We start from the raw sequence: 10,584 nt of genomic DNA, 5'->3' as shown, positions 1-10,584 counted from the left end.
TTTTAATTTTGTATTTTAATTCATTTTACCCCTAAATGACCAAAATGCCCTTACTACTAAACTTTCCAAAAATTCCATTCACGTCCAATATTTGTCCATAAACTTTGAAATTGGTCAAATTTCTATTTAAGACCTCCTAATTAATATTTCAAAGCAAATTTCATACTAGAAACTTCTAGAATGCAAGTTTTACAACTTATTCAATTTAGTCCCTAACTTCAAATTAAGCACTTTATGCATAGAATTTCTTCACGAAATTTTCACACAATCATGAAATCATATCATAGACCTCAAAATAATCATAAAATAATTATTCTATCTCATATTTGTGGTCACGAAACTGCTATTCCGATTAGGCCCTAATTTGGGATATTACAAAAACAAGAATCAAGAACATATAATTAAGAACAAGTCAAATATTTATCATACAATTCAGATAATAATAACAAGATCTATCTTAGGTTTCATTCCTCTTAGGTATTTAAAGGGTTTAGTTCATAATTATGAAAGAAAACATCTTAAAAGAATAAAGATAACAAAACATAAAGAAAATCTAAAACTCTTGAAGGAAATTGAAGGGAGATCTTCAGTCTTGACGATGAATCCGGCTTCTGAGATGGATCAATTGGCTTTCCTTGAGTAATTCCTTGCCTCCTAATCCATGTTTTTTCTTCTAAGTGCCTCCTCGTGTGTTTAAATAGGCTTTAGAATGCCTAAGAGCCCTCAAAAGTGGCATTTTCTGGATAGGACTATACTTGGGCTCGACAAGGACACGCCCGTATGCGATTGCTTCAGACCGTGGTCAAGGTTGTTAAATAGGCACGAGCGTGTGGTCTACCCGTGTGAGGAAGTCCAGGCCGTGTTGATTTCCCATGTTGGCCCATTTTTTTCGTTTTTGGCCTGTTTCTCACTCTTTTTATTCCCCTATGCTCACCTAAGTATAAAACATGATACTAAAGGATTAGTAGCATCAAATTCACCAAATCTAAGGAGAAATCATCCATAAATGTGTTAAGCATGGGATAAAAATATGTATAAATTACGGTTTATCAAATACCTCCACAATTAAGAATTTGCTTATCCTCAAGCAAAATCCTCAACTCACAATCAAAATAAATTCTTCTCAATTTATAATCCCTATCAATAATATCTTAAAATAAGCCATAAGTAATCATACATTGAGAATTCAACTAGAAGAACATCAAAGTTTCAAACATTCCAAGTTGAGCATTTTATCACAAAAACATAGGTGTCTCCCTTCATTTAAGTGATTACCTTTGATTCAAAATATCACAAAGTTTAACATCGTCACTAAAGATTCACTCAAATCACTCGAGGTGTTTAAGGACAATAACTGAAGCACTCATTAGTCAATATGTAAAGTTACTACCATAGGCTTGCATGAAAATCAACTCTTCACCACTATATATTGAGATAATACGTCAATCAAAAGGTCTTTAGAGGGTTGTAACATGGCTTTGGTTAGGGGGTGTGGTCACAAGCTGAAAGAAAAAGTTAGAATCAAGATTGAATTGAAAAATTACCTAACTAGAAAAATAACTAATCATTAATTGAATATAAGTGAGCTTCTTCTCATAATATGGAATTAACATTTAAGCTCAAAAAACAAAGAATTACTACTAATATATAAGTATGTATTGTATTTTTTTAAGAACAAGTCATAGGCTATCTATCAAAAATAAAACATAGCTAAGCAATTTATTCAACTCAAATCTCGACAAAAATAGGGATCGAGTTAATTTAGGGGATTTCAACAATAATGGGTTAAGGGTTAATGTTGAGGGTAAATCAATGAATAGGTTGTTAGGCTCAAAGGGACTCACTAAGGGTTAATTGTGAAGGTAGGCTTTTATGGAGTGAGTAGGTTAAACCTAAGTGCCTTTATCATCTTGACATATCAAATCAAAGGTGTGATCTTGACATGTATAATCAAGCAAGTTCTAGAATAACAGGTCAATATTGACGTACTCAAAGCAACAATAAAAGTAAGCATGAAAGAAATAATAGATGATCTAAAGGCTCAAGATCTCACAAAAATTATGGCTTTTTAATGTTTAAGCTTGTGAACTTCAACTCAAGATAATACCTAAACTTGGGGAAACAACCTAAAATTTTTTAATTCTTAAAAATCAACTTTATCATGCTTGATTCTCTAATTCCTTAAAGTTTAAACAATCAATGCATAAATTCTTATGTTTTAATTCAAGACATATCAACAAAAATCATAAATTAATCAAAATTCATTCTAATGATGATATGAGAAAATTATTTGAGAACAAGACAAAATTTAGGGATTTTCTGATAATGATATAAATGACGCCCCACACTTAAGATGTACATTGTCCTCAATGTATAATGATAGATATACTGAAAAATATAGATATATAATCATAAGATAAGGAGAGGAGTGAAACTTCCTGAATGTTGAATGGAATCCTTAAATTGGAGGTATGGAGAATAATCAGCCAAGGCAATGATAAGATTGGAGGAGGATACTCCGATGGTGGTAGAGGTTGGGTTCCACAACCACAGTGTCCAGCGAAGAGGTTATCGTGGTGGTCGGGCCGGACATGGTAATCGTGGAGAACCTTTTCCAGTGGAGTTTCGAGTTCCTAGTTGATGATGAGCTTTGGAGCTCTTTATAACTGTGATAACATCAAGAACTCTTTAGGAGGTATAGAGAAGCATAATTACCCGTAATGAAATAGCCGAAACTATAAATTGTTCAATAAAAATTATAAAACCTAAAAATGAAATAATATTAAAGGAAATTAAAATAAAAAGTACTTAAAGAAGATAAATAAAGATAAAAGTGAAAATAAAAATAACAAATAAAAAGTTCTTAAACATTGTCATCGCCGGATGGTTCGCGAATTGGTGGTGGCGATGAGATGTGAAGGTGTTGACAAATCTGATGTAGAGTAGCATCAATGTGATCAAAGTGCTGAAACCACTGCTGCTCAAATCGAGTAAGGTGCTCAGAGATGTCAGAGTATAAAGCCGCCGCATGAACTGGAAGATGGATGGGTGGTGGCTGAGACGGTGGGTCCTCATGACGTGGAGGGACATCATCAATAATGTCCTCTAGGTCATCCTTCTCAGTGGACTAGACGAGACGGTACTGAGGAGGGTAGGTTCCACATCGTTTCTCGATCATCCTCATATGTAGCATACTCGAGATGCCCTGTGGGGACATCTTGCCGATGAGGGTGAGGGAGGATGATTGTGCTGATATGTAAAGTAGCCCAAAGTACCGTGCTAGTCTAGTCACATAGGGGCCAATGGAGATGACTCCTCTCCTATGCCGCTCCGTTTGATGGCGAATAGCGAGGGCAATGAAATAGGCAAGGTCGAAGACGTGCCCGTTCGCCATGCTCCACAAGAAATAGGCGTCGTGAGTGTTGACGACGTCGGTGCTCTCTCGCCGTCCTGTCAGAGTGTGGGTCAAGATGGCGTGTAGCTACCACAGGGATGGGGCGAGGGCTGATGCCTTAGAGCGGTTGGGGTCATAGGTGGTCGAGTCAGGGACTAAAGCTCTCCAACACTTCGAAGGAGAATAGTAAATCTGGCGATGGAGGGTGTCGAGTTCATTTTCATCCATGAACTCCTCCGTATATAGCCCTAGTGCAATCCCGAACTAAGGTGCGCTCAACTGGGGCACTAAACCTCCGAGACGGAACAAAACCATTCCAGGATCATCGAACTGTGTCATGACGACTTGGAGGTGGAAGGTTCGAGTGTGAGCTTGAGGTACGTCGGCTCAACGATCTCAAAGAATAGCGCCCACGGATCAGTCGTTAGGAGCGCTCGGATCGCGTCAGTTAGTTGGATTTGTTCAAGTGTAGCCTAGTCAATGTAGCAGCCTGCACCTAGGGGTCGAGCCCGAAGTATCTGAAAGAGTTCTTCATGCGGTCCTAAGGGAAACTGAATAAAGGGGTGCCTGATCTCCATTGTAGGACCCAAGAATGATATTGCTCCTTTCCTCTTCTTTGAGGCGGGGACAGCGGTTCTCTTACCTCGTGGATTTGACATGGTATCTGCTATGAAAACATGAAGTTATAAGAATAATCCTCAGGAATGGAAAGGCATGCAAGTATGTTAAAACTAAATAACACTATTTCATAAGGGTTTTCTGACTAAATGAAAAATCTATTGAAAAACAATCCAAATCCTAATAGATAAATCAAATTATTATTATGAATACAAAGACGAGAATGATGCTAAAGGAAATAACTAGTGGATGAATGCATATGGGAATGATAATGAATGAATGTATCATAAAAAAAAATGGGAAAGAACTATCATTAGAACTATGAAAACAGTCAAATAGAACAATAAAAATCAAATTGGTAAACGTAATGAAGAGAAAAGAATGAACAAATGCAAGAGCTTGGTAGAGAGAGGAGCTTGGGTCGTCGATGGTGGTGTTGTGGTCGGCACATGGGCGTGGCAAGGAGGTCGTGGGCAAGAGTTGCGGCGGCAAAGGTTAGGGATTTTGGGGAAGAAGATGATGAATAATGAGGGGTTTATATAGATTTTGGGGCACACGGTCGTGGGGCACGCCCGTGTGCCCTTATTTCAGCCCGTGTTTATCATGATTTTCAAATTTGGGCGTGTCTGAAATTTGTCCCACGCCCGTGTCCTTTGGGCGTGTTGGTACACACGGCCATGTCGCACGGTCGTGTCCTACTTCGTTCACTTCTCCTACGCCCGTGTGTATAGGCGCATGCCCGTGTTGTTTTATCAGTATTGAGCATGGGTGGTGGGCACGAGCATGTCGCACGTGCGTGCTAAATTCTCAGTCAACCACGGTTCCTAGACATGGGTGTGTTGCACGCCCGTGTTATTTTGACAGACTCACCCACGGCTATGTCGCATAGCCGTGGCAACTTGTCGCATCTCGTGTTGGGGAAAAATTTTCCCCTGTTTTCACACGGCCGTGTGCCTTGCCGTGTGGATTTGAAAACTTGTGTTTCAAGGAATCAGTTAGTGATTAGATGTTAAAAACTAAAATTTTAAACAAATCAATACTGTTAGTGCCCGGGTTGCCTCCCGAGAAGCACATATTTATAGTCTAAGCTTGACTTACCTTGATTTCGCATAGTCATGGTGGTTCGAGGAGTTTACAATCCTCATCCCTGCTATCAATTTTATCAAAATAAGGTTTTAGATGAGTATTATTTATCTTGAATGTACCGAATTTATGATGAATTACCTCGACTGTACTGTATGGAAAAATATTGAGTACCGTGAGAGGAATTTCTCCATTAGATTCAGAAGTGGCAATACGAGGATCTGTTGCATCCACTAGTACTCTGTCTCCAACCTTAAGTTGATTTGGTGGAATATCGAGCTCATCAAGGAGTGGTTTTGGTTTATGTGTCTCCATTCATCTAGTTCTCAACTCATAGCCTTCGTTCTTCATAGATAGGTTCTTTGTTGTTGCTTAAACAAGGCTTATATACACTCTTCGAACCTGTTTTCTGCACAGAGGGTTTCACCACATGATCAGTACCAGTAGTATGATTTATACAATCAACCTTGATTTTTTAGGTGTTACTCGAATTACGAGCTTGAAGAGTGATTGTTTCATCACCCACACGAAGTGTGAGTTCACCTATACCAACATCAATTATTATTCTAGCAGTTGCTAAAAAGGGCCTTCCTAAAATTAAAGGCAGGTTACTATCCTCTTCTATGTCTAGAACAACGAAATCAACTGGGAATATAAATTTGTCAATTTTAACGAGTACATCTTCAATAATACCCCTAGGAAATCTGATTGTTTTATCTGCTAATTGAATGCTCATCCTAGTTTGTTTGGGTTTCCCAAGACCTAGTTGCTTAAACATTTTGCAAGGCATGACAATGATACTAACCCCTAAATCGGCCAAGGCATTATTAACATTTAAGCTACCAATTAACAAGGAATCGTAAAACTCCCTGGATCTTTCAATTTGTTGGCTAGCTTATTCTGCAGAATGGCTGAGCAAACTGTATTCATCTCCATATGTGACACCTCGTCTAACTTCTGCTTATTTGCTAAAAGCTCCTTTAAAAATTTGACTGCGTTCGGCATCTGCGAAAGAGCCTCAATAAATGGTAAGTTAATATGTAATTTCTTTAAAAGTTTAAGGAATTTACCAAATTGTTCGTCTGAGTGGTCTTTCCTTGTCGCATTGAGGTATGGTACACGTGGTTTGTACTCTTTACTTACCTGTTTTTGGTCATTGTGGTCCACCTCACCTTTAACTTTACTTACCACAGTTTCTTACCTCGGTTCTGGTTCAGGTGCAACTAACCCTTTCTCATCTTGAATGGTAATTGCATTGAGCTGCTCTCTTGGGTTAGATTCAGTGTTACTCGGTAGGCCACCTTGTAGTTGTTCAGATATCAATTTAGCGAGTTGGTCTATCTGAGTTTCGAGCCCTTGGATCGACACTTGTTGATTCTTAAGTGCTGTCTCGGTATTTTAAAAATGAGTTTCTAACACCGAGATGAATTTTGTTAGCATCTCCTCAAGGTTCAGCTTTTTCTATTGTTGGTAAGGTGGTTGTTGGAAGCCTAGAGGTGGTGGTGGTCTCTGATTCCCTTGGCCTCCCCATGAGAAATTTGGGTGGTTCCTCCTTCCTGCATTGTAAGTGTTACTATAAGGATTATTTTGAGGTCGAGGATTATTACCCATATAATTTAATTGCTTGTTTTCCATGTTGTGGCCATAAGGTGGGTATTCTGAATTGCTCGTTCCTCCTTCACTTGCATTGCATTGTATTATTGGATGAACCTATGAAGAACCAAGAAAACCGTCAATTTTTCTATTCAAATGTTCTACCTGATTAGAGAGCATGGTGACCGAATCAACGTTAAAAACATCGGCTACTTTCGTTGGCTTTGTCCTCATGACTTGCCACTGATAATTATTCAATGACATCTCTTCTATAAATTCACAAGCATCCTCAGGTGTCTTATTATTGAGAGTCCCACCAGCGACTGCATCAACCATCTGTCTAGTTAAAGGATTCATGCCATTGTGAAAAGTTTGAAACTGTAGCCAAAGTGGTAACCCATGGTGAGGGCACCTTCTCAACAGGTCCTTATATCTCTCCCATTCATCATATAGTGTTTCTAAATCCATCTGCACAAAAAGAAGAGATATCATTCCTTAATTTAGCCGTTTTAGCCGGCGAAAAATATTTTAGTAAAAACTTTTCGGTCATTTGTTCCCAAGTAGTGATTGACCCTCGTGGTAACGAGTTCAACCACTGTTTATCCTTATTCCTTAATGAAAAGGGAAATAACTGAAGACGAATGGCATCATCAGAAACGCCATTGATTTTAAATGTGTCGCAAAACTTCAGAAAATCCGCCAAGTGATTTTTTGGATCCCCTTCCTACAAACCATCAAACTGAACAAATTGTTGTATCATTTGAATCGTGTTAGGTTTCAGTTCAAAATTATTTGCAGCAATAGCAGGCCTAACTGTTTAGCCTTATTCCTTAGAAAAGGGAAATAACTAAAGACGAATGGCATCATCAGAAACGCCATTGATTTTAAATGTGTCACAAAACTTCAGAAAATCGGCCAAATGATTGTTTGGATCCTCTTCCTGCAAACTATCAAACTGAACAAATTGTTGTATCATTTGAATCGTGTTAGGTTTCAGTTCAAAATTATTTGCAGCAATAGCTGGCCTAACTATACTTCACCCAGTTCCTGTTAAATTCAGTTTACCATAATCATACATAGTGCGGGAGCAGGATTCTGATTTACTGGATCAGCGGCAATCGCAGGAGGTAGCAGATTTTCCTGATTTTCTGCCATCTCCTCGGTTGTTGTTCGAATATCATCTTCTTGCTCTTCCTCTATGTATCTTAAGCTTTGCCTTATTTCTCTTCGATTTCTATGAGCTGTGCGATCGATCTCACTATCAAAAGGTAATGGTCCTGACAGGTTTCTTCTGGTAATAAACTAGAAAAACCCGTCAGAAGTGAATAAAAGAGAAAATTAGAAAATAAAATAAATATTTAAATTGAAAATAAAGTAAAATGGCTAAAGTAATAAAAATTGAGTGTTCCTAATATCTTAAGTTCCCCGACAATGGCGCCAAAAACTTTATACGTGATATTCGCGATAGGTTTTAAAAATTTATAATTAATCGTTCTTGAAACTAACTACTATCACGATGAAGGCAAGTGTACCTATCGAACAGTAATATAGCTTTAGCAAGACCGGATTGTCGAACCCAATGGAACCAAGAGTACTAGTAATTACTTTCTTTTTATTATCTAGCCTAAAAATTAAGGGATTTGTTTATCTAAACTAATTAACTAAACTAAGGGTGCATAGAGAAAAAATTGAGGAAAAGCTTTTGGGAAAACTCGATTGATTAAGACAATACCCAAGGAAAAATCCACCTAGACTTCACTTGTTATTTAACTCTGAATCAGATAATTTATTCATTTGACTTGATCCGTAGAAATCCTTAAGTTATATTATTATCTCTCTTGAGACTAATAACAACTAACCCTAGGTTGATTAATTGAAATCTCTTTCTAATTAACACCCTAGTGTTGCATTAACTTGATCTATGAATTCCCTAATTAGATTTCGCCCTAATCCGACAAAATCTTGTCACCCTATCTCTAGGCGTGCAATCAACTCCGCTTAATTACGACAAATTTACTCTTAGAAAGGGACTTTTGCTCCTCTGAATAAGTGCATTAACTTAAATCAATATCCTGAAATATTAAAACAAGAATTAAGAACACATAATTAAGAACAAGTCAAATATTTATCATACAATTCAGATAATAATAACAAGATCCATCTTAGGTTTCATTCCCCTTGGGTATTTAGGGGGTTTAGTCCATAATTATGAAAGAAAACATCTCAAAAGAATAAAGATAACAAAACATAAAGAAAACCCAAAACTCTTGAAGGAAATTGAAGGGAGACCTTCAGTCTTGACAATGAATCTAGCTTCTGAGATGGATCAATCGGCTTTCATTGAGTAATTCCTTACCTCCTACTCCGTGTGTCGTCTTTTATGTGCCTCATCCGGTGTTAAATAGGATTTAGAATGCCTAAGAGCCCTCAAAAGTGGCCTTTTCTGAATATGACTATACTTGGGCTCGACAGGGACACGCTCATGTGCGATTGCTTCAGACAGTGGTCAAGGCTATTAAATAGGCACGAGCGTGTGGTCTACCCGTGTGAGGAAGTCCAGGTCGTGTTGATTTCCCATGTTGGCCCATTTTCTCCGTTTTTGGCTCATTTCTCACTCTTTTTACTCTCCTATGCTCACCTAAGTATAGAACATGAAACTAAAGGATTGGGAGCATCAAATTCACCAATTCTAAGGAGAAATCATCCATAAATATGCTAAGCATGGGATAAAAATATGTATAAATTATAGTTTATCAGGTATATTGAAGATGTGAACTGGTGAGAAATAGATACGTACCGGTATAGGTATGTTCAGAAAACTATACGAGTAATGAGCCAAAGGAATTTGTGAGTTTATGGTCAAGTATCTAATTAAGTTCATGTTAGCTTGAGATTAATGTATTGTTGCATATTATGTCATTTAATTTGAATTGATAGATTAATGGTAAGACTTACTTATTATTTTCTTAAGAGCTTACTAAGCTTTATAGCTTACATTGTTTATTTTTCCGTGTTTTATAGTGATGTCAAAGCTAGCTTAGATTCAAGTATCGTCGGAGACTTCATCACACTATCCTACTATTACTTTGGTACTTTTGAATTTAAGTATTTTGGCATGTATAGGGACTTTGGACACTTTGGTATATAATTCTTGATGAATTTAGCTATTTGTTTTGGCTTGTATATGTTTAAGGTTTGGTTTGTATATATAGCCATGAAAGTTGGCTAAACTTGGTTGGTTTGATTATATATATTGTGCATGTGGCTCTTATAATGTGCTTGAATATGGTTATATGATGATCATGGTATTTGGTATTTAGAAGTACTAAATGATTGAGTATTGAACTTGGCCTGTTTATGAAATTAGGTAAAATAATGCTTGATTATAAAATGACCATATTGATGATTTGATAAAGTTAAATAAGGCATGAAATTGAATGGCATATTGTGGTATTTATGTTTTGTATTTATTGGTAATGAAATGGTATGGATTATGCTTGATTGAAGTTTATTTAAATGCTCTTTTATGTTATGTTTTGGTACCATTGAGCTTGATGTAGGAGTGCACAAGTTTGGGTGACAAATTGGCTTGGTAAATAGCCTATTTTTGTCTACATGGGCAGAGACACGGGCATGTGTCTTAGTCGTGTGTGATACATGGTTATGTACATGGTCGTGTGTCCCCTGGTGTTGAAATTAAAATTAAGTTAGTATGCTCTACACGGCCATACGGGCGTGTGACTTGGCCGTGTGGCATAAGTCAGTATACCCTACATGTTTGGAACGGCCTAGCATACGGCTTGCCACACGGGCATGTATGGCCATTTTTAGGGTGCACAGGCTAGTTATACGGGAGTGTGTGTTGGCTGTGTGACCCAAGCCAGAGTGTAACGCTC

General features: G+C 37.6%; 1 non-coding gene across 1 annotated transcript; it reads left to right on the top strand.

Moving 5' to 3' along the window:
* The first annotated feature begins 7,082 nt into the window (after nt 1-7,082).
* LOC121205212 (small nucleolar RNA R71) lies at nt 7,083-7,190 on the top strand. The gene has a single exon (XR_005900297.1). It is a non-coding gene; the product is annotated as a small nucleolar RNA R71 (small nucleolar RNA).
* The last annotated feature ends 3,394 nt before the right edge of the window (nt 7,191-10,584 follow it).

The sequence above is a fragment of the Gossypium hirsutum genome, chromosome A08 (assembly GCF_007990345.1).
Source record: "Gossypium hirsutum isolate 1008001.06 chromosome A08, Gossypium_hirsutum_v2.1, whole genome shotgun sequence".
Classification (NCBI taxonomy): domain Eukaryota; kingdom Viridiplantae; phylum Streptophyta; class Magnoliopsida; order Malvales; family Malvaceae; genus Gossypium; species Gossypium hirsutum.
This window is presented reverse-complemented; position numbering and strand designations above follow the sequence as displayed.